General features: G+C 37.8%; 1 protein-coding gene and 1 pseudogene across 1 annotated transcript in view; both read right to left on the bottom strand.

Annotated features, from left to right (window-relative positions):
- NEGR1 (neuronal growth regulator 1) overlaps window positions 1–22272 on the bottom strand; it is a 966318-nt gene that overhangs the window by 399775 nt on the left and 544271 nt on the right. The gene's annotated exons all lie outside the window — the stretch shown is intronic.
- On the bottom strand, window positions 9330–9408 carry LOC130032267 (uncharacterized; annotated as a pseudogene).

The raw sequence follows: 22272 nt of genomic DNA, 5'->3' as shown, positions 1-22272 counted from the left end.
AGATGCAGATCAAAACAACAATGAGGTATCATTTCAGACCACAGAGACTGGCCCACATCCAAAATAACAAAAGCAATCAGTGCGGGCATGGATGCGGAGAGAAAGGGATCCTCCTTCACTGCTGGTGGGATTGCCAACTAGTTCAGCCCTTTTGGTAAACAGTATGGATGATTCTCAAAAAACTAGAAATTGAGCTCCCATTTGACCTAGTAATACCACTCCTGGGAATATACCCCGGAGAGGCAAAAAAGTGTAGTTGAAGTGACATCTGCATTTGTCTGTTCATTGCAGCACTGCTTACAATAGTTAGAATATGGAAGAAACCTGACTGCCCGAGAACGGATGACTGGTTAAAGAAACTTTGGTACATCTACATAATGAAGTGCTATGTAGCTGTCAGAAAGGATGAAGTCATGAAATTTACATACAAATGGTACTACATGGAAAGTATCATGCTGAGCAAAATGAGTCAGAAAGAGAGGGACAGACATAGAAAGATTGCATTCATCTGGGGAACATAAAGTAACAAAATAGGAGACTAACACTCAAGAATAGCTGGGATAAGTACCAGGAGGTTTACTCCATGGCTTGGAGGCCAGTCGCACACTCTAGGGGTAAAGGCAGCTCAGATAGAGAAGGGAGCACCAAATAAAGGGTGTTGGAAGGATCCTCCCAGGATGGGAGAAGCATGCTGAAAGTAGACTCTAGACTGAACATGATTGCCACTCAATGCCTTTTTTGCAAATCACGCACCCCAACAGAGAGAGAGAACAAAAGGGAGTGCCCTGCCACAGAAGCAGTGTGGGATGGGGGGATGAGGTGTGTGGGAGGATACTGGAATTAGTGGTGGTGGAGAATGGGCACTGGTGAAGGGATGGGTACTTGATCATTGTACAACTGAAACCCAAGCACAAAAATTTGTAAGTCTACAACTGTACCTCATGGTGTTTCACTAATAAAAAAAATAAAAAAAATATAACATGGGAAAAAATAAATTAACTTCTAGGATTAAAATATGTATATTCTCTCAAATACCAACAACAAAGGGTCTGTATCTGAATCCTGGGCCCTAGATAACCTGGTTATTTAGAACAAATTATTTAATCTATAAGAGCCTTTTGTCTTCATATGAAAAAGTTTACTAACAGAGCAAATCAAATACTACTGCTGTGAGCATTAAAGAAAGTCAATATAGGTTAGAGGACTTAGAAAAACTGACATAAAAGTTAAGTAGTAAAGGAATGCTGAAATACATATATGGTTTTTGAATTATTTTAAAATGATTGCCTTTTAAAATAACTCTCAAAACTTAATTGCTTGTATATATGACTGATTTATGCAGTAGATTCTTGTTACTATATGGAAATCATCTGTTGAGAGCCAGAGAGATAGCATAACAGGTAGGGTATTTGCCTTGTATGTGGCCAACCCTGCTTTGTTCAATTCCCAGCACCCAGTATGGTCCCCTGAACATTGTCAGGTGTGATCCCTGAATGTACAGCCAGAAATATACCCTGAGCACAACCAGGTGTGACCAAAAAAACAATGCTGAAGCTACAAATTGAAGCTGAATAAATGATAAAATGGTACTTTGATAGTTATGATAAAACTATTATATTTACTGCAATTATTTTAATTATTCTGTTATCACTTCTTTAAGCAAGAGAAATTCTATTGCTAAAAATTTATAAGTGAAAACTGTCATATCTGTGCTTCAAATATAATTTTTGAATTCTTAATGGATCATAAATATTGTTATAAGAAAATGTAGAATGATTTGATTTTAAATATAAGGTATTTGATTTTATATGAATCTAGAGAAGGCATATACTATTGCAACTTTGTAAATAGCAGACTTTAGTATTTAAAATATATTATCATTAAACTCTTCACTGAGGTCTTATAACACATGTAAAAAATTGAAAGTCATTCCAAACACTAAACTTTTTCTTAGTTTAATTCAATGGAATGGGAAGGAATAGGAGTGAAGATACATGGTTTACAACTACACCACCTCCGCTTTGCTGATGACTTTGTTCTAATAACACCAAACATTATCCAAGCGGCACAAATGCTGGCCGACTTCCACTGTGAGTGTGGAAAGGTCGGATTACAGCTGAATCTGACGAAGACAATGTTTGAGAAACAGTCTCTTTCGTGACACTCCATTCGCTCTCAACGGAATGACCATCTCCGAATGCAACAGTTATGTGTGCCTAGGTCGAGAAGTCAACATGATGAATGACCTGGCACCTGAGTTGCGCAGGACGAAGAGAGATGCTTGGACCAACTTCAAGAGCATTGAAGAAATATCTAAGAGGACAAAGAACCTCTGGCTCCAGGCACATCTCTTTGATTCCACTGTTCTTCCTGCATTAACATATGCCTCAGAGACCTGGGCCCTACACAAACAGGATGAGAATACTATTGAGGTCTCCCAAAGAGGAATTGAAAGAGCTATGCTTGGAGTATCACGTTTTACTCAAATGAAAGAAAGAATCCGGAGTTTTGACCTCTGTCAAAGATCAAGAATCAGGGACACTGTCTCGTTTGCCAACGTGTCAAAAATCAGATGGGCTGGATACATAATGAGATTTGATGACGACTACTGGACTAGAGCCCTTATCGACTCGATTCCACTGGATGTCAAAAGACTGCGTGGCCGCCCACCTACCAGATGGTCAGACTTCTTCATCAAGATCCTGAATGATCGATTTGAGGCTCTTCGTGTTCCTAGAACGAACAGACACCATTGGGCTACACTAGCACGCAACAGGGACAAATGGAGACTTTACTGGCACCCGCTCGAGCAAATCGACGAATAACGGGAAGTCAAGTGATCAAGTGATCAAGTTTCATTGAAACAGAATAGAAATAAAGATATTAAAAAACTTTAGAAAGAAATTGGAGTAAAACATTCATGACTTATTGGTGAAAATGAGAGTCAATAAAAGTAAATTTATAGAGTAAAACTTCTGTTTGGTTAGGTGTAAACTCTTAAATAAGTGTATATATCTATGCATGTATGCACAAATAGACATACACACAAATACAGACATACTTATGCTCATAATTTAAAAAAACATATAATACTTTCCTTATTTTGATTATAGTACATAGAAGCAAGTGTAGCCTGGAATTTTTAATATATATTTCAAATATATTCTAATTTGTCCAAACATATTTGGACAGATGTATGCAAATGTATATTTCAGATAAATTATAGTGTGCCATAAAACCAGGCATTCAGTCCTCTAAATTGCATTTTGTTGATTCTATCATATCTTAAAATAGTTTACTTTCATTTTAGACATCTGTCTGTATTTAAAGTGGTAAACTAATACTGAGCACAAGTATCTGAACACACAGATAATCAGCTACCTCCCTTAGCAATAAACTCATATTTGATATCTAACTATCGGCAACTATATGATTGGGGAATAGTGTTTAATTCCAGGTGTGATATGGCATCTCAGTGAATGCAACCACTTGGTAGAGCCTTGTGATCCAGGATATGCCATAGGGAAGATATTTCTGGAAAGTGGCTGTTAATAAGGGAAAATCCCTCTTGCAAGGTTCTTCTTCCCAGAATGTAGCACCTGTTGGCAACAGATGCTGAGTGTAAAAAGGATCAATGAATTCCTTCGTATGCACTGTAGATTATGGAAGCAAAAGACAGGTGTTACTTTGCTGAATATTCAAAGCAAATGCATAGTGAATTTAAGTTTTAAACTTTCTTTCCTAACTTCTAATGTCTTCTAAGTTTTACTGAGTCTCACAGAGGGAAGATTCTAGAAACAATGGACGTGAACAAAGTTTAGAGAATATTTAAAGAATATATGAAAAAGATAGAGAGATGACTAAGAAAAGACCAATGTCTTTCTTTGCCATCTTACATGAATAAACTATATTTAATAAGCATGTGTCTGAGTGCAACCAAGCAACGATATGTTGTATTTTTTTCTAGGGTAGGAGTATTAGGTGATACATGGTATACTCAGGAATTAATTCTGGCTCTACTATCAGGACTTTCCTAGTGGTTATTGGGGGACCAGTATGTCAGAGACTGAATCAGGGTCAGCTGCATGCAAGGCATGTGCCTTTCTGACTGTACTATCTCTCTGACTCCATAAAATTGAATTTGTATATTTATATATCCAGTTCTTTTTTAAAAATTTTATTGAATCACCATGAGATATTTACAAGCTTTCATGTTTAGGTTACAATCACACAATGATCAAACACCCATCCCTCTACCAGTGCACACTCCCACCACCAATATCCCTGGTATACCACCCTCCCAATCTCCCCCTGTCTCCATGGCAGACATGGTTCCTCATAATCTCTCTCTGCTTTTGGGCATTATGGTTTGCAATACAGACCCTGAGAGGTCATCATGTTTGGTCCTTTATCTACTTTCTACACACATCTCCCATCCTGACCGATTCCTCCAGCTATCTTTTTCTTAGTGATGCCTTCCTTATTCCAGCTGCCTTCTCCCCTTTGCTCATGAGGCAGGCTTCCTGCTATGGAGCAATCTATCTGTCCTGTTTCTCTACTAGCCTTAGGTGTCAGCTTCATGTTATGTTTTTTATACCCCACAAATGAGTGCAGTCCTTCTATTTTTGTCCCTCTCTTTCTGACTCATTTCACTTAGCATGATATTATCCATGTCTATCCATTTATAAGCAAAGTTCATGACTTCATCTCTCCTGACAGCTGTATAGTATTCCATTGTGTAGATTTACCAAAGTTTCTTTAACCACTCATCTGTTCTAGGGCACTTGGGTTTTTTCCCAGATTTTGGCTATTGTTAACATTGCCGCAATGAACATATAGGTACAAGTGTCATTTCTATTGTGATTTTTTGCATCCTCGGGATATATTTCCAGAAGTGGTATTGCGGGGCCATATAGAAGCTCAATTTCTAGTTTTTGAAGGACTGTCCATATTGTTTTCCAGAAAGACTGGACTTGTGGGCATTTCCACCAACAGTGAAAGAGTGTCCCTTTTTCCCCACATCTACGCTAGCACTGGTTGCTTTTGTTCTTTTGAATGTGTGCCAGTCTCTGTGGTGTGAGATGATCTCTCATTGTTGTTTTGATTTGCATCTCCCTGATGGATGGCTGGCTGGAGCGATAGCACAGCGGGTAGGGCGTTCGCCTTACACGCAGCCAACGTGGCCGACCTGAGTTCGATTCCTCCGCCCCTCTCGGAGAGCCCGGCAAGCTACCGAGAGTATTCGATATGCCAGACACAGTAACAACAAAGTCTCCAATGGAGACGTTACTGGGCCCGCTCGAGCAAATCGACGATCAACGGGAGGGCCTTTACCTTTACCTTTACCTCCCTGATGGCTAGTGATTTGTAGCATTTTTTCATGTGCCTTTTGGCCATTTGTATTTCTTTTTTGAGGAAACTTCTGTTCATTTCTTCTCCCCACTTTTTTATGGGGTTGTAGTTTTTTTTTTTTCCCTGTACAATTCTACTAGTGTCTTGTATATCCTGGATAATAGTCCCTTATCAGATGGGTATTGGGTAAATATTCTTTCCCATTCTGTGGGCTCTTTCTATATTTTGGTGACTGTTTCTTTTGAAGTGCAGAAGCTTCTTAATTTAATGTATTCCCATTTGTTTATGTTTGCTTCCACTTGCACGGCCAGTGCTGTTTCATCCTTAAAGATGTTTTTAGCTTCAATGTTGTGGAGAGTTCTGCCTACATTTTCCTCTATGTACCTTATGGATTCATGTCTGATATTGAGATCTTTAATCCGCTTTGATCTGACTTTTGTGCCTGGCATTAGACAGAGGTCAGAGTTTACTTTTTGCACGTAGCTATCCGTTTTCCCAGCACCACTTGATGAAGAGGCTTTCCTTGTTCCACTTCACATTTCTTGCTCCTTTGTCAAAGATTAAGTGCTCATGTATTTGATATCCAGTTCTTCTTAAAGTATACAATATTATGGTGCTATGAGTTCTACTATCATCAACACAATTAATTTACAACTTATCCTCTAAAAAAAGCTGTAGTCAATAGAAATCACATATATCATCCTTTAAACTTTCTTCTATCCCTTGAGCTCCTGAAAGCCAATAATCTCTTAGATTTGATCAGTTTATTTTTAAGTGAATCATGTAGGAAAACTTAGGTGAAAATCTATTCATGATGTGTTACTTACAATAAAGAATTAATAGTAAACTCAAAGAGGGATAACAGAAATAAGAGAGTTTGGTATAATTCCAGGGAGCATCAGGCAAAGGGAAAATGTGGAAATAAAGAGATGTTTTTTACTCTAAGTGGCAGAAGCAGAGAAGAATGATGATGTCTCCTTCATCAGCCCCTCTAGTTCTGATAGTATTTTTGCTACATACAGTCCTCCACAATTTGTACACAAATAACACAATCACGCAAGTGGGAAGAAATGTATTTATCTTTTTGAATTACATAGAAGCATGTCTTATTCTTTGCTCAGTGTTATATGCACTTACAGAGAAAAACAGAAAAACAAAAGCAAGCCAAAATAGCATGACTACTTTAGACACATGTTCATTTTCTATGTAGTTCATTTTAAACTTCCTCAAGCCTTCCCATTTGAAAATTAATGAATAAATAATGTGCTTTAAAAGGAACAGATATTTTCAGTTAGTCCAACAATTTACTTATTAAATAACTTAATTGGGGGAATGGGAGTAAACAACACTTGACTTTTGTCAAGCCTTACTCTTGGCTCTGTGCTCAGGGGTTAGTTCTGGTAAACTGGAATCTGAATGCGGTGCAGAGGATCAAGCCAGGCAATGCAACAGTATCTCTCTGTCCTTAATAAATGAATGTTAAGATGTAGTTTGATGTGCACAATATTTTTAAGTATTATTATCTATGGTATAGAGGGGGAAGGATAGATATAATCTATTCATCTAAATGTAAATGTGTCTTATATAGTAAAAATGCTTATAACATTATTTCCACTCTCACCTAATCATAACATTATAAATAAAAACAAGAGGTACAAGTAATAGATTTCACACTAAATCACAAAGTATCTTTCTTATAATGGAACTCTATTTGGGAATGAACAGAATTTTATACTTGGGTACATAAATATTGTATAACATCAGTTAGACATAATTTGCAATGTTGGGAGATTTATAAACAACAGAGATTAGAAGATTTAAAGTTGTATAGAATTTTAATTTTCATAAACATTTAAGAGACTTATTGTTGAATCTTCAGTGCCATAATCTACATGGTCTTTAATTATTTATGACTCCCATTTCAAATACTACTGACCTGTATTCTCATCTATGAATTTAAGGTGAAAGGATGTTTTATAGTTAGAAATATCTATAGATAAATTTAAAAAAGTAATTAAATATTTTGTTGATTTAAATTTCATAAAATATATGCATATGGATGCATTATTCCCCATCACTTTACTGTAATGAGAAATTCAGTTTGTGAATGGTTGCATATTTTTTAAATGTATGCATGTTTTCTAATCTATATAAATAGAACAACTTTTTTTTTTGTTTATTTAACATGCACATTAAACTTCCACATAGTTAACTTTATAATCTGGAAGATAATCATTTCAACTGTGAGCATTCAACAAAAAGATGACAAATCAGGGGGCTGGAGTGATAGCACAGCAGATAGGGCATTTGCCTTGCACGTGGCTGACCCGGGTTTGATTCCCAGCATCCCATATGGTCCCCTGAGCACCGCCAGGAGTAATTCCTGAGTGCAAAGCCAAAAGAAACTCCTGTGCATTGCCGGGTGTGATCCAAAAAGCAAAAGAAGAAAGATGATAAATCAATGTTTTATAGAAATCATATGCGTACAGTATTTATATTAAATGTCTATCCATATAATTTTTAGAAATAATAAGAAAAATTGAGTCTACACCTACACCAAGTTGCATGAGATGTCAGGATAAGTTACACACAATATTGAAAACCCTTAGAGGATATATTTGATGGTTATCTTAACTATAAATACAGGATTTTGATTATTTAAATCTGGAATGCTGCATTGGCTCATTGGAACCAATTAAATACCCCATTAGTTTCTTAAGCTGTAAGAGTCCATGAAAGATCACAAATACAGATTCATTTTGTGACCTTCTATAGCCTGCTGGAACTAAGAAGTGAGTGGGGTATCTATTTAATTGAGCCCATACACATAGATTACTGAGAAACATTTGTTTATCATTTACTGTAACCAAAATATACAGAGAACAAAATCCACCTGCTTCTTGAGGGTGTAAAATAAAATTTCTTAGACAGTGCTTTGCATATCTATCCTCCCACATGTTACAGGCTGCTTACAAACAATCTGTTTAAATTTAATATATATATATATTTGAATTATGCACTAAATTCCTAAATCTGTTGTCTGAGTATGTGTACCAAGCAAACTAGGAACTAAGAATAAAACTGACTCCATTTTATCAGTGTCTTGTTTGAATTTCCTCTCTTCAATGCGTTCCCCTTTACCTTGAACATTTACCATAAGGGTTAAAAATGTGAATTTCTGAGTAAATATTTACCTATTAAAATATAACTTAAAGCGTAATACTATTTATGAATTTCATCATCTTGAACCATGACAGATTTTTCTGAGTATGTACCTTATTGAAATAACAATTTGTACTCATAGCACTCTGTTTCTTTCCTACTCTTTTTCTAGAGTCTTACTTGGAGTAATAAGGATGTCATTGTGAATAGTATTTATTTTTTCACTGTCTATTTTCTTTTCATAGAACATAAGAACAAGGCTGGTTAGTAATCTTAACCTTCTTCACTTTATTCAAGAGTGTCTATTTATCTACCTAGATATATTACCAGCACATTAAAAGCAAACTATATACAGGGGATATTTAACAAACAATTTTTTTTTGTTTTTGCAAAGCTAAATTAATATTTCTTCAAATTATTAGTGAAAATTTCCCAGGGAATTTCAGAGGACTTCAAGATGATAAAGCATAATCTTGTGTAGGAGAGATAGTATAGGGGTAAGGTATTTGCCTTTTTCTGTTTCCAATCCCAATATGATCTTCCGTACCATAATAGGTTTACAGAAGTTTTCAGGAGTGACCCCTGAGCAAGGAGTAAATTTTGAGCATTGCTGGGTTTATCCCCCAAACAAAACTAAAAGCTGACAGCAACACAGATCTTGAGAATATAGTAAAAATACAATTTTACTGAAAATCCAACAGTCATATACTACCTTTTACCCTAGATTTCTTTGAGTTTAGGGAGTCTACAAGACATTTAAGAGCATGGTATTTTCCTAATTAATTTTCTCTCATAGTTTCCTTCATGCCTATCCAGAGAAGTAATCAAAAATATATACACAATTATATTCAACAGATACTACACTTGATCTTAGCCGAAAGGCCGAGATTCAACAAAGGGCTGGAGCAGTAGCACAGCAGTAGGGAGTTTGCCTTGCATGTAGCCGACATGGCCAACTGAGTTTGATTACTCCGCCCCTCTCGCAGAGTCCGGCAAGCTACTGAGAGTATCTCGCCCGGCAAATTCTGGCAAGCTCCCCGTGATGTATTTGATATGCCAAACACAGTAACAAGTCTCACAATGGAGACGTTACTGGGCCAGCTCCAGCAAATCGATGAACAACGGGCGGATAGGGCTATATATTCAACAGAATATAAGGACTATCACAGACTAGGGAGAACAGTATGTACCAGTTACATTATTAATTTTTACTTGGAATGCTATATTATTTTAGGGTCAAAAGGATTTGACTCTAAGTAGTATGTATACATTATTTTCCTTCTTTCCAGACTTGGAGTCTGAGTTAGTTCAAATAAGCTCTATCTCTGAAGATATTCTAAACTGCTTGAGTCAACAAGCTAGACATAACAATAAATCTTAGGAGAATTGATTGTTTCTGCACTCCTATCTCTGATAATGGCTGGCAATGTCAAAAGAACAGTCTTCCTTTCCCAAGGATAGCCCTTTCTTTTCATTCTTGTCCATCCCCAAAAAGAGAAAGCTGAGATACAATACATAAGCCCCTCCTAGAAAAGGTAATGTTCTCAAACTAAGAGAAAAAGAAAGTTTTCAGGTGAATGCATATTTATTTATTAATAACTCTCTTTATTTTCTGAGTCTTTTATAGTCTTTTTGCTTCAAGTTAGCAACAGTGTTTATCTAGCTTGTCAGCTTATGTTTACCTACTTTATTATAACCCACAACTTACTTTTTAGAGATGATGACATTTCAGATATTTATATGGCTTCTTTCATAACATCACTCAAATAGTGATAGGAAGAAAAAACATGCAAGTTGCAGATTCAGACTTGCTAAATTTTTTACTTATCTAGTGATAAAACATGCCAAAACTGCATTTGGGCACAAAGAACACATTTGAGAATTCTGACTTTTAGACATTGGTTCAAACTTTGAATCATGATATGTAATTTAAGGTTGTACCCTTTTTATTTTAAAAATGTGCAAGATGGGGGCTTGCGCTATAGCACAGCGGTAGGGCGCTTGACTTGCGAGTAGCCAACCCAGCAAGCTGGGTTTGATTCCTCCACCCCTCTAGGAGAGCCCGGCAAGCTACCCTGAGTATCTTGTCCGCAGGGCAAAGCCTGGCAAGCTACCCACGATGCATTCAATATGCCAAACACAGTAACAACAAGTCTCAAAACGGAGACATTACTGGGCTCGCTCAAACAGATCAATGTACAACGGGAGGACAGTGTTTGTTTTAGGGGCTGGAGCAATAGCACATCGGGTAGGGCATTTGCCTTGCACGCTGGCAACCCTGATTTGATTCCCAGCATCCCATATGCTCCCCTGAGCACTGTGAGGGGTAATTCCTGAGCTCAAAGCCAGGAGTAACCCCTGTGCATTGCCAGGTGTGACCCAAAAAGCAAAAAAAAAAGTGCAAATTTGTGTCAATTTGCTATGTCTTCATTAACAGCTACATTTAAGAGCAAAATTGGCAATGGCTTGTTTTATCTTAATCATCCAAACATTCATCCATCCATCCAACATTTATTGAGCACCAACTTGACTAGAAAGACAAACTTCATAGTTTTTTATGAGAATAGAAAAACAAATATCATAGAAATATCCAATATATTAACTGTAGCACTGCAGCACTGTCCTCCCATTGTTCATCAATTTGCTCCAGTGGCCCAGTAGCATCTCCATTGTGCAACTTGTTGTTACTGTGTTTGGCATATTGAAAACCTCATGGGTAGCTTGCCAGGCTTTGCCATGCAGGCGAGATACTCTCAGTAGCTTGCCAGGCTCTTAAGGAGGGGCAGAGGAATGGTACCTGTTTCGGCCAGTCCAGGGCACACGCAAGGCAAACGCCCTAATGCTGTGCTATCACTCTAGCCCTATGGATCATAAATTCTATAACACAAGTTTTGTATATTACGTGCTTTGGGAACAGAGTAGTAAATCTCACTTTGCCTATAGAATAGGATTTGGAGGGGATGTTGACATTAGGTAAGACTTTTAAACAAATGGCATTTGAATGGAAAATGGTGGTTAAAAATGGTTGATTCAGGTAACTAAATAAAGAGAAGAAACAGCTAGCAATGCTTTACAGATGAAACGTGTGTGTTTAATTCCTAGTGTCATGTGAACCCCTCCCTATCTTTCCCTTACCTCTAGGACAAACACAGAAATTACCCACAACATAGTCCGATGTACCCCACCCCACAAAACTAAACCAAGTAATAACAAACAGACTGCTGTTCTGTTCTGTGTACTCCAACACTGCAATATTGAGTATACAGAAGGTTGATTCTGGAGTTACTAGACCAAAAAGTGGGTGAGATACAAATATAAATTTGGGAAACACTGATTTGAGAGATACCAGAAAAATCTCTCCATACACTCTTTTCTATTCATTTAATTTATACTCTCAAGAGGCTTTCCATCATATAATCAGAGTATTTGGATCTAAATTAAAGTGAAACTATTTCCCACAAAAGAGATGATGCCTTAATAGCTTACATTTATCTTCATTTCCCCCCCAAGAGGAAAAACTGCATGTAGAGGCAACTCCATACTGAGTTAGAATGGTATCATTTCAACTTTTCCCCACCCTGTTATTTTCACTTTGGAAAACACAGGGCCAGTTCTGCAGTGCAGTAAACAAGACAATAAGCAATGGAGAGGAGAAAGTAGCCACCTAAAGGAGGTAAAATACAAAGAGTATTATGCAATGGAAAAAAAATTAAGTGGAAATAGTTTTTCTCCCTCTTTACCTTTTGTTTATTTCAGTTTGACAAGCAAATGCATATATTTTATATCACTAAATTTAAAAATCATGTTTCCCTAATTGAAGGAAAAATAATACGTTTTTCAGTTAGCTTTTTGGTGCCAAAAGATAACTGTACACATACACATGTACAGAGTGTGTGCATGTGCATAAATATATATATGTATAATACATATATGTATCTATATTATATATAGATATATATGTGCATATACATAAATGTATATGTAAATATGTAAGCTGTATATGTACTATTTATATATAGTACACATGTATATATACATATATAGAAATAAAGTATATATACTTTATAAGGTATATAAGGTATATATGTTTTATATATATGTATATATACACTTTATATATCATATTGTGAAGCCAGCAAAAATAAAACTGAAATAAGATTAAAAATGTAAAAACTTCTGGTTTAGAATTGGTAGGTCGATAGATTTTTATAGGTTAGATTTTATTTAATGACTTAACATTTAAGTTAAATTCAATATTCTTATTTGGTATATAGGCATTTCAAATGCAAAAATACAAGATAAATTATGCAAGTTTCAATACATGGGGCTGGAAAGATTTTTACTTTTCCTTCATTTTGGCTAGAGGATCAATAGCTGTCCTCAACACATCAAGATTTACATATAAAAGTTCAAATCTGTACGGTACCTCAGGCTAATTTCAGTTTCACATATCTGGATGGTTCAAAAACATAAAATGTGCTTAAAATCAGGGCTGTAATAGTGGTTGCCCCCTTAGGCAATGTTGGCATCAGGAAAGTCAGAATACTATGGCAGTGTTGTATATCACAGGGAATCCACAGTGCACTCATGATTTACCTTCCTCCTAGTGTGAAACAGTTACAAAACTATATAACAAAAAATGCCAGTTAATACCTTAAGTACACAGATGTGTCTATGCTGTAGAGCCAGAATGCCTTTTGTTGGTTGGTTTGTTTTTGGCCCACACTAGCAACTCTCAGGGATGGTATCTGGCAGGGCTCAGGGGTCCAAATGTGGGCACTCGGGATTGAAACCTGGTCACCGCATGCAAGGCAAACACCTTACCCACTGTACTATCTCTCCAGTTTTGTAAGTCAGAATTCTCCAGGGACCCATTCTTATCTTCAAAATCTGCAGTCATGGTAACATTTTTAATTTTAGGATTAACAATGAGGTTTTTATTCCTGGAAACAATTTGGCAGTATATTTTAAGAAAGAACCTTTAAAATATTATAACACAGAGAGCCAATGATTCTTATTCCAGGAATTTATCTTAGTGAAAGCAGGTACCTTCATTCCACAGTGTCACTATTCTTATAAAGTTGTGGCAAGTTTCACCTCTGTTCAGAAATATTCCCGTGTGCAGGTAAGGCCCTGGTGAACCTTACTAGCATCATCTTTGCCAGTGGACTATTGGTCACATAAATTAGAGGATACAGCCCAATTTTGTCATCTCAGAGATTAGCTTCCTTCTTTTCACATATTTCCAATAAACTAAAAGTTTGATGGAATTTTTTTTTCAATCACTATTAGGACCAATGTCTACCCTTTGACTCAGGGGTTTTTGAAATGTCATATTTGGCCTCTTCTTTTCTGAGTTAAGACTGCCGGAGTTCAATATGAGTTTTCCTTGTTAGGCTCCGGTTTCTATAAATGTATCTTAGCAGATGTTTGTATCAAAAGGCTGCCATGTTGTTTCCTGTTTTTGTTTTTGTTTTGTTTTATTGTACTTGCAGAGAATAGGTATCATTTCAGTAAAATCAGAAAAATAATCTTTTTCCTAAGTACTCTGTTTTTTTGCTGTGTCCATAATGTTTATCTTCCTAATTATGAAGGAGTACACATTGCTCAAAGGAATGTGAAAATATATATGAAAAAGGAAGGATAATAAACCCTAACTTACCTATTAGTTTGAAATATCTAAATTTTCTTCTTGAGAGGTTGAAAATAGCTACTGACAATTTCATATGATTCTATTTACTTTTATCCCAACATTCAGTGAGAATATAAATAATTTTATTTGTTTCAGTTCAGTTTGTTTTTTTCTTCTCTTTTTCTGTTTGCCATTGCTAGGTATCAATTCAAGGCCTCACACAGTCAAGGCAAGAAGATTTGTACCAATGAGCTATAGATCCAGAACTAGTTTTGTTCTCTAATGGTTCTATTTTTATATAGACACAAGAGATTTTCATGTGACTCAGGAAACTCAACTGGGAATTGTATAGGACTTAGATTAAAAAAATTACATAGGCACCAGAGATTTTCATATGACTCAGTAAGTTCATCTTGTATGGGAGTTTTTCTCCCTGCCTAACAAATGTCTTCCAGAAACTGAGCTAGAAAGTTGTTGGAAAAGTATCTAAAATAAGACATTGTTTTTCTCTTCCTCACTCAGTGGAAACATGCTTAGCAAAAGAAAACTTAGAACAAATTTTTGAACATTTACTAAGTGCACTATACTAAGAGTTTAATGATGAATGGCAGAGATGGATTTGTCATGGGCAGAATCTATATGACCAATTTCCAAATATTTTTTCCATTTACTCATTTACATTTTTTTCTTGGATAAGTTTTACCATATAATTCCCTAAATTTTATTATTTATCTCATAGTGTATGAGATATCTTTATACTTTATACTCTACCAGTAGATATCTGAGTACTAACTCCTTAGAGCTTCAAATAATAGAGTGGAAAAAAATTAAAGCTTTGTGACTTCTAAGATGGAGCCATGAAAACATCATTTATTTTCTTCCCTTTTCCTAATAATGTTTTCTTAGGTATCTGCATTTCCATATAATAAGTCTGATTATCTTGTAACCAGCAAGTTGGAGACATTCTTAGACAACAGCCATAAAAATTCTGAGACAACAGCAATAAAAAAGGGGGCCGAGGAAAGACTCAAACTCTTTTTGCCTTAACAGTACACTTTGGTGGGATTCCAAATATTATGTTCAAATTGTAGTAAAATGCATTGTTATAGCTGCCTCAAATTCTGAACATGATTTTATTTTATTAATTTAATATTAATTTAAGGGTCACACCTGGTGATGTTTAAGAGTTACTCATGACTCTACACTCAGGAACTATTCCTGCTGGTTCCTGGGGAGAACATATGAGATGTCTGGAATTCAACCGAGGTCAGCTGTGCAAGGCAAGCAATGTATGTACCCTCTGCACTATCTCTCCAGCTCCTGAACATGGTTTTAAAAAGAATGAAAGTTGAAGGACTTATACAGGACTTAGTATTATAAAGCTACAACAATAAAGTGGCATTGTCATAGACAATGGAATAAAATGAAAAGTCAAAAATATTCTTTCCCTAAAGATCAAATTTCTGTTTATTTATATTAAAACCTAGAAAATTCAAAGAAATACATAAGTAACAGATGTAAGTGATGAAAGTCAAGAAAAATACATATGAATATTTTGTGAAAAGAGCCACTAAAAAGAAGCATCAAAGACGTTGGCTATGACTAATCATTTCATTTTTAAAATGGAAATTCAGAATTTTCAAGCTTACAAATAAAATTTTCCATTTTTCTGGTATCAGAAAAAAATCAAAACTTCTTTAAATCGACCCTGCAATAAACCAAAAGATGACCCTGAGGAAATATTTAGAGAACACGAAGTATTCAGAGATTTAAATAAGATCATGATTCTCAATTATCATCTCTATTTAATAAATAAGTATATTTCTTTATCAGGTTTTCTCAGAGTGATGCATTTATTTTTTTAATGCAACAGCCAAATTTTATCTACAACTATGTGCCAGTGCCCCTACTACAATCTTATGTACATAATCTCTCTAAACTTGACTTAAAAGGTAATTTGCTATATTGTTAGTTTCTACATCATTACTCACATTTACCTAAGTGCATTCTCTTACAAGTTGATATCAAAGAAATCACTTTTATAGAATTACTATATTATATTCAAATCCTATGAACTCTTGATATTCTATGCTTACTACCTGATATGACAGTTCACATGAAATATTTACATTTTAAATTATTCACGATCACTATCACGATCATCTTGTTGTTCGTCGATTGCCTCAAGCAGGCATCAGTAACGTCTCCTTCATCCTAGCCCTGAGATTTTAAAAAGTGCCATATTCAAGTTTCTTTCAGGGTTAGGAGAATGAGATCCATCATTGTTACTGGTATTTGGCATATTAGGTACGCCACAGGGAGTTTGCCAGACTGCTGTGTGGGCAGGTTACATTCAGTAGCCTGCTAGAATGTCCAAAGGAAGAATAAGATAATAAGATGTTGCACAGCAGCAAATGCGGTTGTGCTCTTCTGGGAACTGGGTTTTATAGTCTCTGGGTCTTGGCCTTTGATGGGATTACAGAGCGCCAGGGGGCCATTGGTGGGTGTGACCCCTGCCTACTGGAAAATGGAGGATCTGGGTGGAGGATGCTGAGCCCCGATCTGAGCAGGCTTGGAGATCTCAGCTCCGGGACCCACAAGCCTTTGTTTCTCTGCCAGTACCTTCATGCGTGTGGAGAGTGGTCTCAGCATGGTTGTGGCTGGTTCTGGAGGTCTTTGGCTGCCGGGGTTCTTCTCGGGGCAGGGAGGGAAACTCAACCTGCCCCCTTCCAAGGGGCCCCAGCAAGGACAGCCAGGTGCGGGGGCAGGAGACACTAATTATTCATTAAAATAAATTCTTTTACAAGAAATTATTTTATATGGGATGAACTAATGGGATTATATTTCAATATAGATCACAAAATCTCTGTATATCTCAGATACTCTTTTCTTTTGACTTTGAGTCAGAGATCTGTTTCTTTTATTCACTGATATTTTTATCAAGTGCATACTTGGTAAGCGTATTAGTGAGTGTTTTGTAATGAGTGTTTTCATCAGTAAGAAAAGTATTCATAGGTTAGCACTGTAGCACTGTCTTCCTGTTGTTCATCGATTTTCTTGAGTGGGCCCAGTAATATCTCCATTGTGAGACTTGGTACTGTTTTTGGCATATCAAATACATCATGGTTAGCTTGCCAGGCTTTGCCATGCAGGCGAGATACTCTCGATAGCTTGCTGGGCTCTCCAAGAGGGCGGAACAATCAAACTTGGATTGGCCATGTGGCCTGTGTGCAAGGCTAACGCCCTATCCACTGTGTTATCGCTCCAGCCCATTCATATATTATTTCTTAGAAATCACATAAGAACTATGTAAAATCTATGTAAAACACTAAAATTTAGTGATTTATTTCAGCAATTTTCTATAGCACACAAGTGTTATAAAGCCAATGAATCATATATATGTAAGTATATATATATGCAAATACCTAACTAATATGTCCTGACATATGTATTATTTGTTAACAAATAGCTTAGTAGTTGGTAATTATGTTAGGTATATGTGTATATGCTTTTAAACATATTTATGTGCATTTGACATGGCTATGTGATAATTAGGGGTAAATCTAATTACAGAAAGGTCAAGATCAATAGGTTTCTACATAGTTTCATATATTACCCATTTGCTTAGAAGATACTTATTTATCACTTATTATGCTCTAGGAACGAGTACATACTAAGTAATAGTAAGGAATAATAAGTGATAAGTAAGTGATAGTAAGGTATTTGTTCAAGTTATTCAAAATTTAATAAAGTAAAATTTCAACTTTCTAGTAGTTTATATATGATGAAGGGAAACGAACTAAATTTAAAAACATAATTTTACAAAATTAAGTGATATATATACACCCAGGAGCGATAGCATAGTGGTAGGGCATTTTCCTTGCATGCAGCCAGTGCGGCTGAGCCAGGTTAAATTCCTCCACCCTGCTCAGAGAGCCTAGCAAGCTACCCGTGACGTATTCAATATGCCAAACACAGTAACAAGTCTCAAAATGAAGATGTTACTGGGCTTGCTTGAGCAAATCGATGAACAATCACTTATCACTTAATCACTTAACTTCCCGTTAGTCCTCGATTTGCTCGAGCGGGCGCCAGTAACGTCTCCATTTGTCCCTGTCGCGTGCTAGTGTAGCCCAATGGCATCTGTTCGCTCCGGGAACATGAAGGGCCTCAAACCGATCGTTCATGATCTTGACGAAGAAGTCTGACCGTCTAGTAGGCGGGCGGCCACACGGTCTTTTGACAGCCCGTGGAATCCAGTCCGTAACAGCTCTAGTTCAGCGGTCGTCTTTAAATCTCATTACGTGACCAGCCCATCTGATTTTCGACACCTTGGCAAATGAGACAGCGTCCCTGATTCTTGATCGTCGACGGATGTCAGAACTCCCGATTCTTTCTCTCATTTGAGTGAAACATGACATTTCAAGCATAACTCTTTCTATTCTACTTTGGGAGACCTGAATAGCGTTCTCATCTTGTTTGCGTAGGGCCCAGGTCTCTGAGGCATATGTTAATGCAGGAAGAACAGTGGAATCAAAGAGATGTGCCCGGAGCCGGAGGTTCTTCGTCCTCTTAGCTATTTCTTCGACGTTCTTGAAGGCGTTCCAAGCCGCTCTCTTCCTCCTGCGCAGCTCAGGTGCCAGGTCATTTGTCATGTTGACTTCTTGACCTAGGTACACATAGCTGTTGCATTCGGAGATGGTCATTCCTTTGAGAGCGAATGGGGCGACAGGAACGAGGCTGTTTCTCATAAACATTGGCTTCGTAAGATTCAGCTGTAGTCCTACCTTTCCACACTCACGGTCAAAGTCGGCCAGCATTTGTGATGCTTGGCTGATGTTTGGTGTTATTAAAACAATGTCATCAGCAAAGCGGAGGTGGTGTAGTTGCCGACCATCTATCTTCACTCCCATTCCTTCCCATTCCAGTCGTCGCATGATGTTCTCGAGGGTGGAACTGAAGAGTTTCGGTGAAATGGTATCACCCTGCCGCACCCATCTCCTGACATCAACGATCACTTCTTTGTAGAATGGTGAGATCCTGGTAGTGAATCCGCAATACAGCTCACGGAGGATCCTGATGTATTGGGCTTGAATGCCCTGATTGGCTAGGGCTTCAATGACCGCTTCCGTCTCAACAGAATCAAAGGCCTTCTTTAAATCAATGAACGTTAAACAGAGCGGCATCTTGAACTCCTGAGAAACCTCAATGCGCTTGGTTATCGTGTGGATATGGTCGATGGTGCTGAATCCTTTGCGGAACCCTGCTTGCTCGCATGGTTGTCCTTCATCTAGTGTTCTGCCAATCCTATTTAGGATGACTCGAGTGAACAACTTGTAGATGACAGACAATAGGCAGATCGGGCGATAGTTGCCAATGTCATGGATGTCTCCCTTCTTGAACAGTAGTAAGGTCCTGCTGGTTTTCCATTGGGACGGAAGCTTGCATTCAGACAAGTAGCGAGTGAAGAGCCGAGCCAGTGTATTGATGAGTACTGATGGCAGGTTCTTCAGGTGTTCAGCTCTGACCTTGTCTGGGCCGGGTGCTGTTTGTTTCTTTACCGACGAAATGGCGTGTCGGATTTCGGAAGGGAGAACGTTGGGAACAACATATCCATCCTGTGGAATTTGGTATGTCGGCAAGTGGACATGGCTATCGAAGAGATTTGAGTAGAAGTCATGGATAATGTTCTCCATTGCCGTTCTGGAGGATGTGATGGATCCATCAGGACGTCGGAGGGCTATCTTCTTGGTCTTGTAGTTGGCAAAGGACAGGCGGGCATTACGAATACTTTTCCCAGCTTCTGCCGTATCTACCAGTACTTCTGCTCTTCTCTCTTTCAGGTCTTCCTTGATCGCATCTCTGCACTGCTTTGCGAGCTCGGACGTTAGCTTGCGGTTGCCTGAGGCATGCGCCAAACCACGCTGGTGAATTAGCTCAAGAGTTTTTGAAGATAGGCGATTTTTTGTGGCTATCTCTCTCTTGGTGTTCCTCGCACATTCATGGAGGTGCTGAACCAGTCGATCTAATCCTCTTCAATGTTGTCAACAATGGCATCTTCCCATGTTGCCGCAATAGTACCAAAGAGTTCCCAGTTGGTGGTCATTCTGGGAGTTCTCTTTTTGAACTTTGCAGCCCTTTCTCCCTGCTCTGTGAAGTAGAATTTTGCATGAAGGAGACGGTGGTCTGATCCCGTTCGAAACTTTGGGACAACAGCGACATGGGTCAGGCAAAACCGTCGATTGAATATGATGTGGTCTATTTCGTTGTGGAATCGTCCACCGGGAGACTCCCATGTCCAACGTTTAGATTCTGCCTTCTGGAACTGTGAGTTACCATGAATGGTCTTCATCGACATGATGAACTCAGACAGTCTCTCACCCTGTTCGTTCCATTCTAGGCCATGGGTCCCGATGTGAAGTTCTTCAGCTGAACTTCTCGGTCCTATCTTGGCATTAAAATCACCCACAATGATCTTGTAGAAGGTGTGGTCTTCTTTATAGAACTTCTCTAGCTCCATGTAGAACTTCTCGATTTCTCTTTCATCATAATGAGATGTTGGTGCATAGACAACGAAGATAGAAACTGCAGGCAGTGAGTCACATCTATTCAAATGTAAACGTCCGATTCGGTTTGTTAGGCATTCGAATGAATCAATGCTCTTGGCCAAGTTTGTCTTGACAAGGACACCGACGCCTCCAACACCTCTTTTATCGCATGTTCCGAGGAACAATTCTTCTCCAGTGTCGAAAACGGCATGGTGAGATTCGTGCCTTCTTGTCTCGGTCAGACCAATGATGTCGTACTTGATCATTCGCACTTGTACCATCAGGTCCTCGATGGATACATCTGATGCTAGCGTACGTGCATTGAAAGTACAGACGATCATTTTTGTCTTCCTTCGTTGTGGCAGCCTAGGTCGGCCTTGAGATTTTGTCAGCCTCTCCTTTCTCATCCTTCTCAGTGCTGCCATGTCGGTGAAGACTTCAGGGTCAGGTGAATGAGACCAGTTGTAGTTACTGGTTTTGGCATATCAAATACACAACGGATAGCTTGCCAGGCTCTTCCGTGCGGGCGGAATACTCTCAGTAGCTTGCCAGTCTTTCCGAGAGGGATCGAGGCTTTTGGGGCGACCTCTAATCACCCTTGTAGGTGTTACCATATTTGAACCTTATCAAATATGGTACCACAATTCCGGAAGATGGGTATTTAGCGTCTTATGATGTGTCGCGCGGCCGCTTTGCGGCTGCGTGGGTCCGGAAAGCATCCTGAAGTGTGGCGACGGCTGGGTAGTGGAAGTAGTATTATGTATATCTAAGGAAAAATTATCCAGTACTGATGGAGATAGAAGGGCGACAATCATGAAACAAATATAATCTTTGGAATAATACATAATAACTACCTAAAAGAATACGTTATTCCAAGAAGACTGACACATACGTGAATGCAAAGTTGAGAAATATGCAGAGTTATTAGTATATTCTGTATATATCATTGTGGTTTTGCAAATCACCTGACAATGACTTGGGCACTGAGAGCTACAATTACTCCCTCGATTCACTTATAAGTCATGGACACATTTTTCTTTCCCTACATATTTCTGAAGAACTTAAATGAATGTACAAACTATACTGATTTCTGAATATGTCACATATTCTTACACAGTCTGTAATAAGTGCTTAGAAACTGCTGGATAGCATATTTTTATGAATTCTAACTGTTCTTGGTTGGAAGAGTTAGATTTTTTTTCACTTTTTATTTTATTTATTTTACTTTTTCACTTTTTATTTTATTTTTATTTTTTGGTGACACTCAACAGAGCTTAGGGTTCACTTCTGTTTCTCTTCTCAGGGATTACTGCATTACATATGAAGTACCATATGAGCACTGGGGATGAAAATCAGGTCAGTTGTTTGCAAGGCAAGAACTGTTAGGGCTGTACCATCTCTCTGTCCCTTGGAAAGTCAGATTTTTATATCTAACTTTTATATAAAAACGGCTCTGTCATGCCATTGTTCATCAATTTACTTGAGCGGGCACCAGTAACATCTCCATTCATCCCAGCCCTGAGATTTTAGTAGCCTCTCCTTACTCAACTTTACCAATGATTAGAGGCACTTTCAGGG

The sequence above is a fragment of the Sorex fumeus genome, unplaced genomic scaffold, assembly GCF_029834395.1.
Source record: "Sorex fumeus unplaced genomic scaffold, SorFum_2.1 ptg000047l, whole genome shotgun sequence".
In the NCBI taxonomy this organism is placed as follows: domain Eukaryota; kingdom Metazoa; phylum Chordata; class Mammalia; order Eulipotyphla; family Soricidae; genus Sorex; species Sorex fumeus.
The sequence above is the reverse complement of the archived record's forward strand: the minus strand, read 5'-3'. Positions and strand labels throughout refer to the sequence as shown.